Raw genomic sequence first — 17,514 nt, 5'->3', positions numbered from 1 at the left:
AATTCACTATATATTTTTAATTTTTCTGCTAACAAACTGGAGTGGTACATACAGCTGCATCCACGAGATCAGACTGGACTGATTTTTATTTATTATATTTTTCTGTCTTGAAATAGCAAATAAAACTCTCATGAATAAACTAACACCTACGTAGCATAGAAGCTTGAATTGATGATAGTAACATCGAAGAAGAAGCAAAGCTACAAGTATCCATGAAACACTGAAATGCCTTAAAATAGGCAGTTATCTAAACTAAAGAAAGAAATATATCCAGACATAACTAAATGACAAGTGGAGAAAACAGTGGAAAAAAGAAAGATAAACTGTGGAAAAGATAAAAGGTTCCTGGCTGCAATGTTACAAAAATGTAGACTGACACAGTTTTGCCAGTTTAGGAGATTAACATGTTTGTGATTACTCCTGAGATCAACTTATACACAATGAGAGAAACATCTCTACAAAAGAAAAAACACTCTAAAAGCAGTGAGCAAGAAATCCTTGAGGAAAATTATTCTGATATAGATCCCATATATATGCTATATACATACACACCCACCAATATACTAATGACTGCAAGGTAAAGGGGAGAGAAAGACACACACACACACACAATTACTATTGCACAGGATGTCAGGGCAGAATCTGAGTCTTTAAATCTGGAAAGGACTGAGTCAGTTAATGCAAACCATTTCAGGGATGCAACTTTGTGTTCAAGTAGACAACACTTAAAAGGTCTTCAAAACAGCAATGGAATAACCTCTACCAGGAGTCACAGGAGTGCTAGCCAGACAGCTACCCAAGAAACTATTGGAGAGGAAATAAAAGTCAGTATCAGACTGACTTGTTTGTGTGTGTGTGTGTGAGAGAGAGAGAGAGAGACAGAGGGAAGAACATCCTTTGAGAAAATTTAAGAAACTCATCAATAATGGGGATAAGAGTCCCAAACTACCATCCTCTAAAACAAAGGCTTCTTCACTAACCAAGAAGATTCCAGTTTAGTGCTAGGATCTGATATCTTGATGGATACTGGGAAGTGAAGTCTTACATGTAATGTTGCTTGGTAAGAGGAGAATGTACTATTTTTGAAGGAGTCTTGCATTGTATTATTATTTATTTGTATTACAGTAGTCCCTACAGACCCCGACCAAGATCTGGCTAAGCATTGTACAAATACATAGTAAGGGAGACTAACTGGCCCAAAGAGCTTACTATCTAAATTGACAAGACAGATGGAGAGTGGAAGTGGAAACAGACACAGAGAGGAGAACTGATTTATGCAAGGTCACAGAACTGGTCATTAGCAAAACCAAAAATAGAACCCAGGTCAGATTTCAAGGTGCAATCCAGTGTCCTTTCCACTGGACCACATTGCACCTTAATATTTTGAAAGAAAGAGTGTTTATAGATTATTATTTAAGGTGATTCGTAGGTAGGCTGGAGAAGCAGGTGGCAGACTAGGAGGATGCATATCCACCCCACCCCAGATATTTCATAGGAAAAATAAAATGGCTATAAGTTTTAATAATAGTAACTCTGTTGTAGGTCCACTTCCACAGTGGACAATGTCCATGAAGGGGTAACCTGGAGGCAGCTATGGCTCAGGGAATCCCTGGCGATGAGATTTCAGGAGTGGGAACAGAACCACTGGAGGGTCCAAGCAGATAACCTTGTGTCCCCAACAAAGCTTGGAGATGTTTGAGTCAGAACCTTGTTTACATTTGCAGGTGAGTGGAGGGGGGCAAATCCTGGCCATCGATGAAAGACTTCACAGGGAACCTCCTAAGGGAGCTTCACAGAGTTATCAGATCCTTGTGTAGATATTATTTCATAGAGGTATGATCTGGCCTTAAGATTTTACCCAGTCCTTACTCAGGCAGAAGTTTGAGTTTATTTTCAATAAGAATTTTAGATCTTCTGGATTAAAAGTATTGAATAAGGACTTCAGGATCTGACCTGCTGTTATGCAGTTTACAAATGATCCTATAATAAGTGTATTGGAGATTTAAATTGAAATCATAGTGCAAGCTAGATCTTGACTGGAAGAAGTACTGAGCTTGTATCTGCCTGGCTGATCTGAAGTTTACTCATCTTGTCTGACAGAAAGTAGTTATCAATGATCAAAATACTTGCAGCACACAAATTAAGACAAAATAATTAGCATATCTATCTGATTACTTGAGCAGTTACATTATCATGTACAAGTGCAAGATGACTAAACAGATTTAAATGAATTTTTTGAGCCTTCATTACAGGATGTGTCAGCTATTAAACTACTTTATTAAATACTCAAAATTGCTGAACTGAAAAATACAGACATAAGGTCTGATCCAACCCTCACTGAAAATAACGAGTGTTTCTATTGACTTCGTGGGGCTTTGAATCTGTCACATATTGTCTAAAGTTAATTAATTAAATCCAGGCCCTAATGGAGTCAACGGGAATCTTTACCGAAGACAATGAGCCTCTTGCCATTGATTTCAGTTGGGACAGGACTTCACTCTATTTGATTATGAAAGTGTACTTGAACACAGAGACCATAAATTGTCTCATGTGTCCCTGTAACTATATACAATTCATTTTCAGTGTTAAATGCAGGATAAAGTAAACCCCACCTAGCTGTTCATATTCAACTGCATAATTTGTATTCTTCAAGCTCAAAGTAAGGTGCAATCAACACACTGTAAAATATCTGCAATAAAAAAGAGATGAGCATGCATAGCTACACAAATCAGAATAGAGCAGTACTCAGGATGGAAGCTTAAAGAATTCTATTCTCTGTTCACTTGTTCTGATTTATAAGCTGCAGTTAATATTGACTTGATGTTTCCACCATAAAACCCTCTACTACTTGGCTGTTTGGTTCACCTTTCCCTAAAAGGAAATGTACATATTCTTAGGGTTTGAGTATTTCACTCTAACCCCTGACCTCTGATTTAAGTTTATTACAAGTTAGTACTACACAGGATATTAGGGATCTGGATGGGAAACAGTTTTCGCATCCCATGTTTTTTGTTGTTGTTGGGGTTTTTTTTGAGAGAGAGCTTTTCCCATTCTGCAGCAAGATGAAAACTAGACATTCTGATTTTCTTCAATATTTAGTAACGGGGTAGGGGAAGCAGACAGACAGAGTGCAACAGGTGACCACACAATGCAGACATTTTATAGTATAGTAGTTATGTTTGGAAGGGTGTGCATAATTATTTATTTAACAATATGGCACCTGCAGACAGGAGCCAAGCCTTTTTGGGATAGTTGAGACACAACAAATCCTGCATCTTGGCAGGGGGTTAGATGAGATGACCCTTCCTGTACTTCTTCCAGTCAATCTCTAGCTTGCGCTATGATTTCAACTTTAATTTCCCAATACACTTATTATAGGATCATTTGTAAACTGTATAACAGTGAGTCAGACCCTCATCAGGGTGATTTGGCTCCAGGAAACCTAATATCTTAGAAGACATGTCCACCCATATTGCTTAATGAAAATGAAAGGTAAAATGATAATTAGCATCATAGAATCATAGGATATTAAGTTAAAGCTACAAAAGCAAGAACATTGTGTTGTGAAGTGTCTGAAAAAGAGTTGAACTTACATATAGTGATGTGGGATATTTTCCTCCATCAAAAACAAAAAAGCAAAAACACACTATTGGTCAGTTCCTGGTCACTGGGTCCAGTCTAAGTAAACCAAATCTTCCCCAATACCCAGGGCTGCAGAACTGTAATGGAACCATATTAAATACTCTCCTGCAACCTTATAGCTCCAGTAACTTCTGAGAGTTTGGGTAAGTGGCTGGCTGATGGATCCATGTAATTTCACTGACCATGCCATATACCCACCCTGTATGCTAGTGTGTGTGAATGAGACACCTGAACAGCACAGATTTATATTGCAGGGGGGATCTGATAGCAGCCTTTAACTACTGGAAAGGAGGTTGGAAGGATGGAACTAGGCTGTTTTCAGTGGTAGTAGATGGCAAAACTAGGAGCAATGGTCTCAAGTTGCAATGGGGGAGGTCTAAGTTGGATATTAGGAAAAACTTTTTCACTAGGACAGTGTAAATCACTGGAAAGGGTTACTTACCAAGGTGCTGGAATCTCCATCCTTAGAGGTTTTTAAGGCCCTGCTTTACAAAGCCTTGGCTGGGATAATTTAGTTGGGATTGGTCCTGCTTTGAGAAGGGCGTTGGACTAGGTGACCTCCTGAGGTCCCTTCCAACCCTAATCTTCTATGCTCACTGGGGCTGGAAGAGACCAACTCTCAAGATAAGGGATCCATATCTGGTTCTATAATTCGTCACCACCCTCCTTATCTGCTGCACTGAACAGATCACAGGATCAGGAGAGAATCTGGCCCTTCACAAATCTCCTTCAGTGAAATCATTCCATTCTTACTTCTGGACCATCAAACTCCTCAATTACTTGTCACAGATAAATAGGATTAACTTAAAGTATTTAGAAATGTAGGATCTCTAACTGTGTGAGAGAGCTGCAAACTTTGTTATCTAAGGTCATTTAGCCTGTGACAACCATAGGTAAATCTCAACTGGGAGATTCCCTCCTTCCTAATGGTGGCTAGAAGTGACTACTTTGTCAGTAAAACTTCCAAAAGTAAAGATTATTTTGGCCCCCTAATATATGTCTTCATACATGATCCATATTGACAACACTCACTGTTTCCAGCCATAGGGCTAAATTAAGAAAGGGAGTAATTATTTACTGATACCTGTCCAAGTGTATTTCTTGAATTTATTGAACTTATTGAATTTCATGAATTTATTGAATTTTGATTAGCATTTATTTTAATCTCTCTGAAATTCAGTCCAATTCAATAATGAATCAATTTCCATGGAAACGGACTCATCATCATATTGGCCGAACTACAGATGTTTTCTATTGATGGCAAAGTCCTCATATCACACTCTGAAAATGTCTTAAGAGACTGGACCAAATCCCATAGTCTTTACTCAGGTTTTAATTCGTCATTACTTTGGCAAACTCAGATTGATTGCCCATTTCAGTGGGCATTTGACTAAGTAAGGACTGAGGGAGAAATGAGCAAGAATCTGAGGAATGGATCCTTATGATTATGGGTCTTCACTGATTGGACCAAACTGCAAGCAATATATATAGTTGCATGGTCTTCAGAAAGTGATTGGCACAGTACCATAATAATATACAGTGGAGTTGTAATTGTAAAAAAAAAAAACCTCTTCTGAAGTGTCTTCTGTGTCTCAGTTCACTTCATTTTCAAGTCTTCTTCACAAAGAGGCCAGGATTGAATGAGGGAGGGGAATAAGCCACCCTCCCAACCTAAAATACAGGTCTTGAATACAGTTTTCAAAACTCTGGGATTCTATTCCCAGCTTTGCATCTTTGTAGCCTTGGAAAAGTCACTTAATGTCTCTGTTTGACACTTCCCGGGGTACTTAAGGTTGTGAGGCACCTTGCTATCATCTGCCCTTAGAATGAGGTAGTGTGTGCCTGCCGTGGATTAGCTTCCTGACTCTACCAGCCCCTAGCAACACAAGCATTGCTTTCCAGGTCTCACTGTCTCTGAACAGGTTAGCAATAGACACACACCAACTCCCCAAGTCTGCCAGCCATCCCTCTGGAGTGCTCAGCCCCTACTCCACTGAAAACTCCCAGGACTCTCAGATTCTCCACTCCCAAAGGAATAGTACACACCAGGTTACTAGATTCAACTCAGAATCACAGTTTAAACACACATATATTTACAGAGATATATTTATAGAGAAAATAAGAATACGGTTATTATCAAATAACAGATTTAATTTATAGTGAGTAAGAATATTGGAAAACAAATAGCTATATATATAACAAAATCACAACATGTTTTCTAGAGCCTAAACTTAACTCTCAAGGCATTCCCCTGTTTGCTTCAGTATAGTTTACCCCCAAGTCCTTTTCTCTGCATTTTCAACCAGAATAGCTGAGATCCTCCTTTCATCAGATCAAGCCTGCTTGCAGTTTCTCTTCTCAGTTTGCCATTTGTATCCTGCAGAGTTGATTGTCTTTACTCGTGAAAAGGATAACTCGCGCTGCTTTTGTTTTTCCTGCAGCACTCTCAATCTATTAATGAACATTTGACTCAATGTTTAAATAGTCTTCCACTGTAAGCTACACAATACTCAGTAGTCAAAGAAGGAAATAAGTGTCTCCTACCTCTGTCTGGAGAAGTCAGTCCCACCTCTGAGCGACCTGCCTTTAACGATAAGGCCTCATGAACATAATTTTCACTATCATACATAACTTCTTACACATTATCTGCACATATATTTCAAAATGATTATGATGACCAGTGTGACACAAACTTTCAGTAGATACCTTAAAAGACCTCTTTTGGTGAACCCATGGGACCCCTGTAATCCTATGTACCCAGTTGGCCCGTGGACATCAAGTCCCATATCCCTCCCATTAAGTCACTTAATGCCTCTGTGTCTGCTTTTACAACCCTGCTATGTAGGAGTGGTTGTTGTGAACATAATTAATGTTTGCAAAGTACTTGGTGGATCTGAGATAAATAACTTTATATTGGTACAAATTATTGAGTGTAAAGGCAAGTTCCTGCTAGGGCAGAATTGAGATGCGTTGTATGACTGTGCAGGGCAGCCACATGCCCATACTGTTTCTGTGGCTAAATCAAAGAGTTTGGACTCCAGGATTCTCACTCTAGCACTATACATAATACACGTTCATTGAAAAAAGGAGAAATCATCTGCAGAGGAACAGAAGTAACAGTTAAAAAATTGTTCTATTTTTTTCCTGTTTTCACTGTTCATTTAAGAGCATCCTTGTATAACATTTGCAGTATATACACTGATACCTCAGCATCCCTACTTTTCCTTTTGTTCACATAGTTCATTGTTATTTATGTCCTATAAATGGTTTAATTAAACTTGGCATTACTGAAAAAGTAGTTAACAAGAAGCCATTCATATTCATTTAGAGATTGATTAAATGGTTATTTAATTATTATTAAGCAGGCTTTGGTTTAAAAAATGCAATATTTCATTTGCTTCGTGGATATTTCACATTTTATAAGATGCATAGTAAGTAAACTTCCTTTGACTATTTACACATGAGCCCATTTCAGAGAAGATGCTGTGCTTTTTCCTTGTGCAGCGGAAATAATTCAATAATCTATATATGGAAACAAAGCACTGTGCTAATGCATTATGGAAGAAATAGTATGTAAGTGCATGCCTTGCTCTGCTAGGATACATTAGGAATATTCAATTTTCTTATAAAGCAGAATACAAATCATAGTAACAGGGCAGGTGTAACACATAAATGCATACCACTGGTTTTATTTAAATGTATCCACAAAAAGACTGCACTTCAATACACTTATGCTGCAGAGCTTTATCTCTAAATACTCAGAATATTTTACATGATAGGGTAAAATAGAATAGGCCCACAATCAATGTATGATGAAAGTGTTATGTGAGAACTGTGGATGTGTCTATGATCATATGAGTCCCATTAGAATATGCAAACTCATCTGTCAGGGGAATTGCAGGGTCGCTGATATAATAGACTTGGGGCCCTGGTGCATTCCCTTGATCTTTACAGATCTTTTGTTAATAAATAGAAAATGCAAAAAACATTATTGTTAATTAAGATCTGAAGTAAAAATCAAGACAGCGAGGGAAAGAACACCTTTTTGATGTTTAACTGAAAAGACTGTGCTCAGTGTGTAGACCATATGCTGTACATTAAGCACACACCAAACTAAATCTACAATTCCCTTTGTTTTGACACCTTTTCTTTCCTTAGTCCTTTTGGTACCACGTGTCAAAAGCTTCCTGACACACAGATTTTAAAACAAATATGTCTTCTGGCTACTTACTTATGATATTTTTTTATAGAAAGAATGGTTTCAGACTAGTCTATGTTGCCTTTTTCCTATTATTGGCTACTAGCGTCTTCATTATTTATTTCCATTCATTCTGAAAGCCTGTCTATCAAGACACGTACCCTTCTTTGGAATGACTAAAGACTTCAGCAAATGGTCATTAAGATTCTGAACACACTTTCATCTTGGCTTGTTTGATTAAATATCTTGAATTTCTTCTTTATTTACCAAGAATTCCTTCTATATTTCAGCTCACTAATTGTCAGGGCTTGCTAGGCTGGCACTGCTTCCGTTTGATTGAAGGATAATATTCAGTGGGAAGAAACAAACCAGGCAAGAAAAAGCTGGGCCCTGATGCAGCAGGCATTGTTTAATTTGGCTCTCTGGGGCCTACCACAAATCCTCCTCATTCTGTGCTGTTGTAAAGATTACCAGTCTGGAAACAAGCAAGTGAAGAAAGGAAATTTCATTTCTGGTTATTTATTTTTTTACACAAAGGATGACATGCACTTTTCTGAGCATCTGCATTTGCTTGATTAGGTAGCAGTTAAGTCTGTGGCTTTATCTAAGCCTCTTTGATCTGATGGCTTCATAATATTGATTATATTAAAAACACACCTGTGAGGACCATACATGCATTCATATGAACAGAAACAAAGAGCAACACAAAACATTAGCGCTGAACATTGAACTGTAAGGTGAAATGAAATTAGCAAATGGCCCTTTATTAGCAGCAGATTATACATGCAGTTTTCAAACAAAAGAAAGAACAAAAGCCTTTTAAGCATTCATTTTCTGGCCTGTGTGATTGAATTCAAAAACACTTTACCTTAGCATCATGTGGTGATAGTTTTTTTGATAGACTTATTCACCACAGCAGAATGCAGTGACTCTCTGGGCAGCAGGATCCAAAAAAGTATGGTTGTTTTCCCCCCCACTACAGTTTTTTTTTCCCTTGGCCGGGGGAGGGGGTGGTGGCACCCTTATGGAACTGGGGGAGAACCTGCCTGAGCTCTTTCTTCCCACCCCCCAATTACACATGCAAGACCATCTGTGGTCAGAGAGGACAGCCAGAGGAGCATGTACAGGGGTTAGGAGAAGTCCAGAGGCTGCCTACTGCAGCTGCAACAAGACCCAGAAGACAAAGGGCTAGTGGATCCTTGCAAGGTCAGGATGGTTGACTGGTCTCCCTATACCACAGAGTAGAGATTGGGTATTCCCTCAGGGAGGGGACTGTCTGGGTTTCCCATACCTCAGAATAGTGAGGGGGCTTGTTGTGGAGCAGAATGGCTGGGATCTCCTTCCCAACACCACAGAGTGAGAGAGCAGGTGTGAATGGGTGTGGGCCAGTCCAGTGTAGCAGATAGAAAGGAACCACCTCGGTGAGTGAGCCAAGATGGTTGGCTGTGCTTTTCTTGCCATGGAGTTGTGAGAATCGGCCCCCAGGGGAGGGATGCGGTGGGCGTGGAGAGGGGCAGGATGGCTGGTTAGGCTTTCTCCACCAACACAGAGCTGTGAGGGGCAGGAAGGAGAACAGCGGATAGTCAGGGACATTCGCAGAGTATGGAATTTCTGATCTGGGATTCCGCAGCTCCTAGTGTCTGGACATTGAGGAATAGGCAAAAAAACCCATTACCACCCTGCAGGCTATGTATATGTGAGGGATCAGGATGCAGATGGGATGGTGAGCACCTCCACAGGTAACAGGAATAGGGAAAACTGGCAAAGAATAGGTGGCCAAGAACCCAGACACTACTGAGAACCAAAAATTGGGGGAACTGAGACATGGCTCAAGATAGCTGTAGCGAAGATCCCTGCAGATAGTAGGGACCAAAACTAGGGAAATTGAGGCACCAGTTAGGCTAATTATGAGCAAGATTCCAGGAGAAATTGGGGACCAAAATTGGGAAAACAGAGGCACAGCCTAATGTGACTGTGGCCAAAACTCCAATGGAAATTGGGAAAACGGGGGCAGCCCTGTATTTCTGCATCTAAGACACAAGCCATAATTGGGGAAACTGAGGCATGGATTCTGTGATACTTGTGCAGCAACCATGAGGCTGTGGCCTATATTAAAAGACCCTTTACAGATGGTGGCCCTGGATATTGGGGGACATATCAGTCAAGGGAGCCTGACTGACAGCACACAAAGAAGGGAGCTGTCCTTTACTGATGGTTTCCTCTTACACACAGAGGCTGGAGAAAGACCCCCAGATATCATAACAGGAGGTGAGGGGGCCATGCATCTCTTACCTACCTGACAGTGAGCAACTGAAGCCGAAGTGTTACAGCTTTGGCTAAGACTAGCTTTATATGTGGTGGGCCACCTAGATACACTTTTATTTGCATCAAGGGTGGACTCAAGAGAAGATACAAGCCTGTTGATTGCATGATGGCTGGTATGTTAGGACTATTGTTGGCAAACAAAAGAGATGCCCATCCATTATCATATCTGCTCCTCAAAGGCTTGCTTTTCTGGAGACAAGTCAGAGACATGCAATTATTTCTATTCATTGTTAATAGTCTGGCAGGATTGTGGGATTTGGCTTGAAGGGCATCCAAGAAGATTACTTTGCAAGAACTACAAGCTTGGCCATCTTCAATTACACACTCCAGGTGGTGCCATGGGGATGGGTGTTTTACACTTAGTGGTTCGCTGCCATCTCAGTCATGGCCAGACTCAATTTATTGAGGAAAAATTAAGAGTTGGAGTTTTTACTGAGTGTTGGACAACACTTTAGTCAATGCAATGGGGTTTCCTTGCAGTGAGGATTGGACCTGAAAGTTGTGTGGCTTATTGGATCTAGGAAGGGATAGGAGCATACCTTATGGGAGCTCTTTCCTGTACTAATGTCAGTGACTATCTGTAAGAATGAAGCCAGGGACTAGAGAGGCGATTCAGCCAGGGACCTGCATTGGAAAAGGTCCGTTCTTCAAGTTACACAGAGTATGAGGTGGGTGGAATTTGAGGGTTGGTGTAAGGAACCACCACAGATCCCATTTGGGTGCAACAAGACCTTGAGAAACCTGGTTCTTTATTGACCAATTTTGCCTTAATGCAATGCAAATATCACCTTGAAAATTTAAGTATATATTGGGCATGCAAAGGAATTTAGTATACTTTTCTATTTAGGGTTAATAAGGGGTTTGGCAAGGAAGGATTTAGACAGGGCTTTGGAATTTGGGGATTGGCAGAAAAGAACTGATACCTTGACTGAGTGTCAAAAACAATTAAGGGATGGAAATACTGATCATAATGTGCAGAGAGACTAGGTAGGTTAGGGTTGCTTGCTGGGATGGTCTCTATTAGGGCTTCAGCAAAGAAGGATTTAGGCAGGACTTTGGAATTTATGGATCTGCAGTGGTGAGTGAGATCTGACTGTAAGGGTAAACAAACCAATTAAGGACAGCAAGGAGAATCATAGTATTACAAGAGTGTGGGGAAGCTGGGATTTTCCCAGCCAATGCAGTACAGACTTGGTTAGTATAGGTGACACTCTTTATTCATAAGAGTGGAGAAGGTAATTTCAGTTCTTGGCAATATTCATGAATGAATATTCTTGACGTTTGACTGGTGAATTCATTCAAGATTGCATTGGTTACATCCACAGCTCAACTTGGAATAGAATCATAGAATATTAGACTTGGAAGGGACCTCAGGAGGTCATTTAGTCCAAGCCCCTGCTCAAAGCAGGACTAACCTCAGCTAAGTCATCCCAGCCAGGGCTTTGTCAAGCTGCAGCTTAATAACCTCTAAAAATGGAGATTCCACCACCTCCCTAGGTAACCCATTCCAGTGATTCACCACGCTCCTAGTGAAAAACCTTTTCCTAATATCTAACCTAGACCTCCCCAACTGCAACTTGAGACCATTGCTCCTTGTTCTGTCATCTACTACCATTGAGAACAGCCTAGCTTCATCCTCCCTGGAACCCCCTTTTAGGCAGTTAAAGGCTGCTATCAAATCCCACCTCATTCTTCTCTTTTGCAGACTAAATAACCCTCTGTCTCTCCTCATAAGTCTTGTGCTTCAGCCCCCTAATCATTTTTGTTGCCCTCCGCTGGACTCTCTCCAACTTGTCCACATCCTTTTTGTTATGGGGGGCCCAAAACTGGACACAATACCCCAAATACGGCCTCACCAACGCCGAACAGAGGGGAATAATCACTTCTCTTGATCTACTGGTAATGCGCCTACTAATGCAGCCCAATATGCTATTAGCCTTCTTGGCAACAAGGGCACACTGCTGACTCATATCCAGCTTCTTATCCACTTTAACCTACAGGTCCTTTTCTGCAGAACTGCTACCTAGCCCATTGGTCCCCAGTCTGTAGCTGTGCATGGGATTCTTCCGTCCTAGGTGTAGGACTCTGCACTTCTACTTGTTGAACCTCATCAGATTTCTTTTGGCCCAATCCTCCAGTTTGTCTAGGTCCCTCTGTATCCTATCCCTACCTTCCAGAGTATCTACCACTCCCCCTAGCTTAGTGTCCTCTTCAAATTTGCTGAGGGTGTAATCTACCCCATCCTCCAGATCATTAATGAAGATGTTGAACAAAACCGGCCCCAGGACCGACCCCTGGGCACTCCTCTTGTGATCGGCTGCCAGCTAGACGTGGAGCCATTGATCACTACCAATTGAGCCTGATGATCTAGCCAGCTCTCTATCCATTTTATAGTCCATTCATCCAATCCATATTTCTTCAACTTGCTGATAAGAATACTGTGGGAGACTATATCAAAAGCTTTGCTAAAGTGAAGGTATATCACGTCCATAGCTTTCCCCACATCCACAGAGCCAGTCATCTCTTCATAGAAGGCTATCAGGTTGGTCAGGCATGAATTGCCCTTGGTGAATCCATGTTGACAGTCCCTGATCACCTTTCTCTCTTCCAAGTGCCTTAAAATGGATTCCTTGAGGACCTGCTCCATGATATTTCCATGGATTGAGGTGAGGCTGCCCAGCCTGTAGGTCCATGGATCCTCTTTCTTCCCTTTCTTGAATATGGGCACCATGTTTGCCTGTTACCCATCATCAGGGATCTCACCCAGTTGCCACAAGCTGTCAAAGATAATAGCTAATGGCTCTGAAATCACATCATCACACTCCCTCAGCACCCCTGGATGCATTGCATCGAGCCCTATGGACTTGTGTACGTCCAATCTTTCTAAATAGTCCTGAATCTGTTCCTTCAGCACTGAGGGATGTTCACCTCCTTCCCATTCTGTGCTGTCTAGTGCAGTAGTCTGGGAGTTGACCTTGTCTGTGAAGACATAGGCAAAAAAAGCATTGAGTACCTCAGCTTTCTCCATATCATCTGTCACTAGGTTACCACCCCCATTCTGTAAGGGGCCCACACTTTCCCTGACATTCTTCTTGTTGCTAACATGCCTGTAGAAACCTTTCTTGTTACTCTTCATGTCCCTTGCTAGCGGCAAGTCCAGTTGTGATTTGGCCTTCCTGATTTCACTCCTGCATGCTCAAGTAGTATTTTTTATGCCTCCTTAGTGATCTGTCCAAGTTTCCACTTCTTGTAAGCTTCCCTTTTGTGTTTAAGCTCACTGAAGATTTCTCTGTTAAGCCAAGCTGGTCGCCTGCCATATTTGCTATTCTTTCTGCCCTTTGGGATACTTTGTTCTTGTGATATCCATAAGGTTACTTTTAAATACAGCCAGCTCTCTTGGACTCCTTTCCCCCTCATATTAGCCTCCCAGTGGATCCTGCCCAGCAGTTTCCTGAGGGAGGCAAAATCTGCTTTTCTGAAGTCCAGGGTACATGTTTCTTCCTTTTGCCGGGATCCTGAACTCATCTCATGGTCACTGATGCCCTGGTTGCCATACACTTTTACTTCCCCTACCTATTCTTCCCTGTTTGTGAAATGTGTGAAGCATCTGGAAGGAGGAAGATTGTGTGCTTGTGTGTGTGTGTGATGATAATCAATCTATATAAATAATAAATCATAATCACTATCTGAGTTGTCCTGGGATGATGGGGTTTGTCTCTCCATCTGAGGAGTGGATATATTTTGACAAAAGTTAGGAGGGGACTGTTAAGTATCTGGGGACCTGGGTGGGGGTTGGGTGGGGATGCAGTGAAACTAATTGCCGGTGCTTCTTTATGGCAAGTGTCCAGTGTTACAGTTCCCTGATAAACTGGAGTTGGATGTGAGTTTAGGAGAAAGGATCCCTGAAGGAAGCTAGAAAAAGGAGAGTTGTGGCTCCTAAAGACTGGAACAGTGAGGAGACACTCCCATTACCCATCCTCCTTTTCCAGTTCCCCTTAACCCTCATATGGGGGGAGGGAAGGGGGGTCCCAACAATAGGCTGGCTGGGACCACCTTTGGGAAGGGTAAGGGCTAATTGCTGCCTCCCTAATAGGTAGAAACAATCAAGGAATGAACGATGACTTATGAGTAGAGGCTGAGGGAACTAGGCTTATTTAGTCTGCAGAAGGGAAGAGTGAGGGGGGATTTGATAGCAGCCTTCAACTACCTGAAGAGGGGTTCCATGGAGGATGGAGCTAGGCTGTTCTCAGTGGTGGCAGATGTCAGAACGAGGAGCAATGGTCTCAAGTTGCAGTGTGGGATATCTAGGTTAGATATTAGGAAAAACATTTTCACTAGCAGGGTGGTGAAGCACTGGAATGGGTTACCTTGAGAGGTGGTGGGATCTCCATACTTAGAGGTTTTTAATCACCCTAGCTGAGTGATTCAGTTGAGGTTGGTCCTGTTTTGAGCATGGGATTGAACTAGATGACCTCCTGATGTCCCTTTCAATCCTAATATTATATGATCTATGACATAAACTGTACAATTTATTTTCAGGTATTTCCAGATATGTTAAGTGAATACAATTGAGGCTTAATTAAACCACATTAATTGCATCTTGCCTTTATTCCTGCATAGCTGGACAATAAGCTTATCCTTCTAGGTTGCAATGTTGTTTTCCCTGGCTAGAAGTATTGAAGTAGATTATCTGATGTGCTCAATAATAAAGAATTGATCGTCCTACCCCAACTAGTGCAAGTCTGCTAATCTCCCACAGGCATATGATTAGATAGTGGGTTTAAATTTTTTTAATCTTTTCTTGGATTCTAAGCTACAAAGAAATATAAACAAATTTGTTCTAGGATTTGTTTTGCATAACTTGCAGTCTTTTTGATATCATGAGAAGTAATACTTGAATATGGATATGTTAAAATCGACTCACCAGGATTTGATTCTGAAACTATTGGAATCAAAGTCATGTTTCTAATGAAATGGGATTTTACTTTTCAGTCACTCCATTGCTTATTAGTTCTGCCCACCGACACTTCAGTCTATTCAGTACAAAAATTCTTCTGTTGAAATTCATTTGGATAAAGCAAGGACTAACTCTTCGCTTGACCTCTCATGCAAACCCCACATTTTTTTTTCATTTCAAAAAGTTTGTTTAATTTCTCATGTCCTTATGCACCTCATGGTTTTGGTGAAAACTGAAATGGAAAGAGTATGAGAGAAGCTATTTGTGCAGTATTATCAAATTAGCCCAAACCACAAAAGTGCTGCTAAAAAATACATCTATGCTGAAACGTGATGTAGTAGCAGCTGTGACTTAAGAGGCCAGTAGACACAGATCTTTCTTTTTTTTTTTCTTTTTTTTCCGCTGAACTGAATATAGTGCTAAACTGAGAGTTCTGGAGACTGAAGACTGAAGTCCTTTGTTTATTCACAGAAATAGTTATCTCTCTCAGTTGCTTCTAATGTGGGTTCCTAGTACATGGTATCTGATAGATATCTGGACAGTAGCCATGCATGTTTCGCTATGCTGGCCCAGTCAATGTGCCTCAAATCTATCCTGGTGAGAGAGATTCTTTGACTCAGCAATAATTAAGAATATCTTGCACCTGTATTGTTCATCAGACTAATTTGATACTTTGTTTCATTTACAATTTTGGTTGATAAAGGTAATAGTGTTGGTATGATTTACTTAGACTTCTGTAAGGCATTTGACTTGGTACCTGTGACACATCCCAGGGGTACGAAGGGTTGTGAGGAACTTCCCCACCTCCTCCTTTTAACATGAGGGAGGCTTGTCTGTGCCTGCTGTGGATCAGCTCCCGGAAATCCCTGGATGCTATCAACAGAAGCACTGCTTTCCAGGTTAGTAATAGGCACACACCAACCTCCGAGCATGTCCCTGGAGTGATTGCCCCCTGTTCCATTGACTGCTTACACAACTCTCAGATTTACTATTCCCAAAGGAATAATACACACCAGCTTGTAAGATTCAACTCAGTATCATCCCTTTACTTAACACTCATCGCTTAGATATACGTGTAGTGAAAACAAGATGGTTTATTGCCAAAGAAAAGAGATTCAAATGGTAGTGAGTGAGAATATTGGAAACAAATGAAAACAAAGACCTGGAAGAAAACATAAAATCATCACTAATAAAGTTTGAAGTTAACACAACAGTTAGAGGAGTGTTAAGTAATGAAGAGGACAGGTCACTGATACAAGGGTGATCTGGAAAACTTGGTAAACTGGATCATGCAAATGATACATATTTTAATATGTCTAAATGTGTACAGGTTGGGTGACTCTATTCTGGGAATCAGTGACTGTGAAAACAATTTGGGATGGGTGGTGGATACGCAGGTGACCAAAAACTCCCAAAATGACACCATGGCCAAAAAGGCTAATATGATCCTGGGAAGAATAAACAGAGAATCTCCAACAGGAATAGAGAGGTTATTTTACCTCTATATACGGCACTAGTGCAACTACTGCTGGATTGCTGTGTCCAGTACTGACTACAATTCAAGAAGGATGTTGATAAATTGGAGAGCATGACAGACAGTGGCTGGGGATCCCCCAAAAGGGGTAGGATGTTGTTGCAACTCCCATCTCATGCAGGCTCCGAGATGTCATGCGTTGCCTCTGGCTGCCTCCTACGCCACTGGTTGAGGGCTTCTTGGTGTATGGGGCCCAACAACCCAACTAGGATGGGGTCGGGGGGGCAGTCCTGGAGTCTCACCAGACATGGCAGAGCTCTGCTAAACTGTAGTGCTGAGTAGTCAGCCATCTCAGCAAACACTGAGGCTTAACAGTCAGAAATCTTGAAGGCCCCCTGGGTGTGGGAGGACTCAGCAAAGCAATAAGGCTGAGCAGTTAGTAGTCCTGAAGCCCCTCTAGGCATGGCAGGACTCAACACGACACTCCTTTTGGCGAGCTCCAGGAGTGAGTCTCTCCCCTCTATTGTCCCACCGCACTCTGGGGCCTCTGCTGGGATTTTAACCCCCCACCCCCATTCCTGCCAAGGAGTGTGCAGCGTGTGTGATGGGGACGGACCTTTCTGGCCCCTGAGGGAGCTGAGGGTTTCCCCACTGGTGGGAGAGGCATATACACCCCATCACAGAGAGGGTTCCGAGAAGAGGCACACAATTATTAAAGACTAGAAAACCATGCCTTATAATGATATACTTAAGTTGCTCAATTTATTTAACGTAATAAAGAGAAAGTTGAGGGGTGACTTGATTATAGTTCATAGGTACCCATATGTGCTGTATACATACCTATATTTAATAATGGGCTGTTCAATCTAACAGAAAAGGTTTAACATGATCCAAAGGCTGAAGCTGAAACTAGTTCAA

The 17,514-nt window shown here is 41.4% G+C and overlaps 1 long non-coding RNA gene across 1 annotated transcript in view; it reads left to right on the top strand.

Moving 5' to 3' along the window:
* Positions 1–17,514, top strand: part of LOC137162618 (uncharacterized) — a 39,387-nt gene that overhangs the window by 1,995 nt on the left and 19,878 nt on the right. The gene's annotated exons all lie outside the window — the stretch shown is intronic.

This window comes from Emydura macquarii, unplaced genomic scaffold, assembly GCF_026122565.2.
Source record: "Emydura macquarii macquarii isolate MOO-44397 ecotype Brisbane River unplaced genomic scaffold, CSIRO-AGI_Emac_v2 contig_2437, whole genome shotgun sequence".
NCBI lineage: Eukaryota > Metazoa > Chordata > Testudines > Chelidae > Emydura > Emydura macquarii.
The sequence above is the reverse complement of the archived record's forward strand: the minus strand, read 5'-3'. Positions and strand labels throughout refer to the sequence as shown.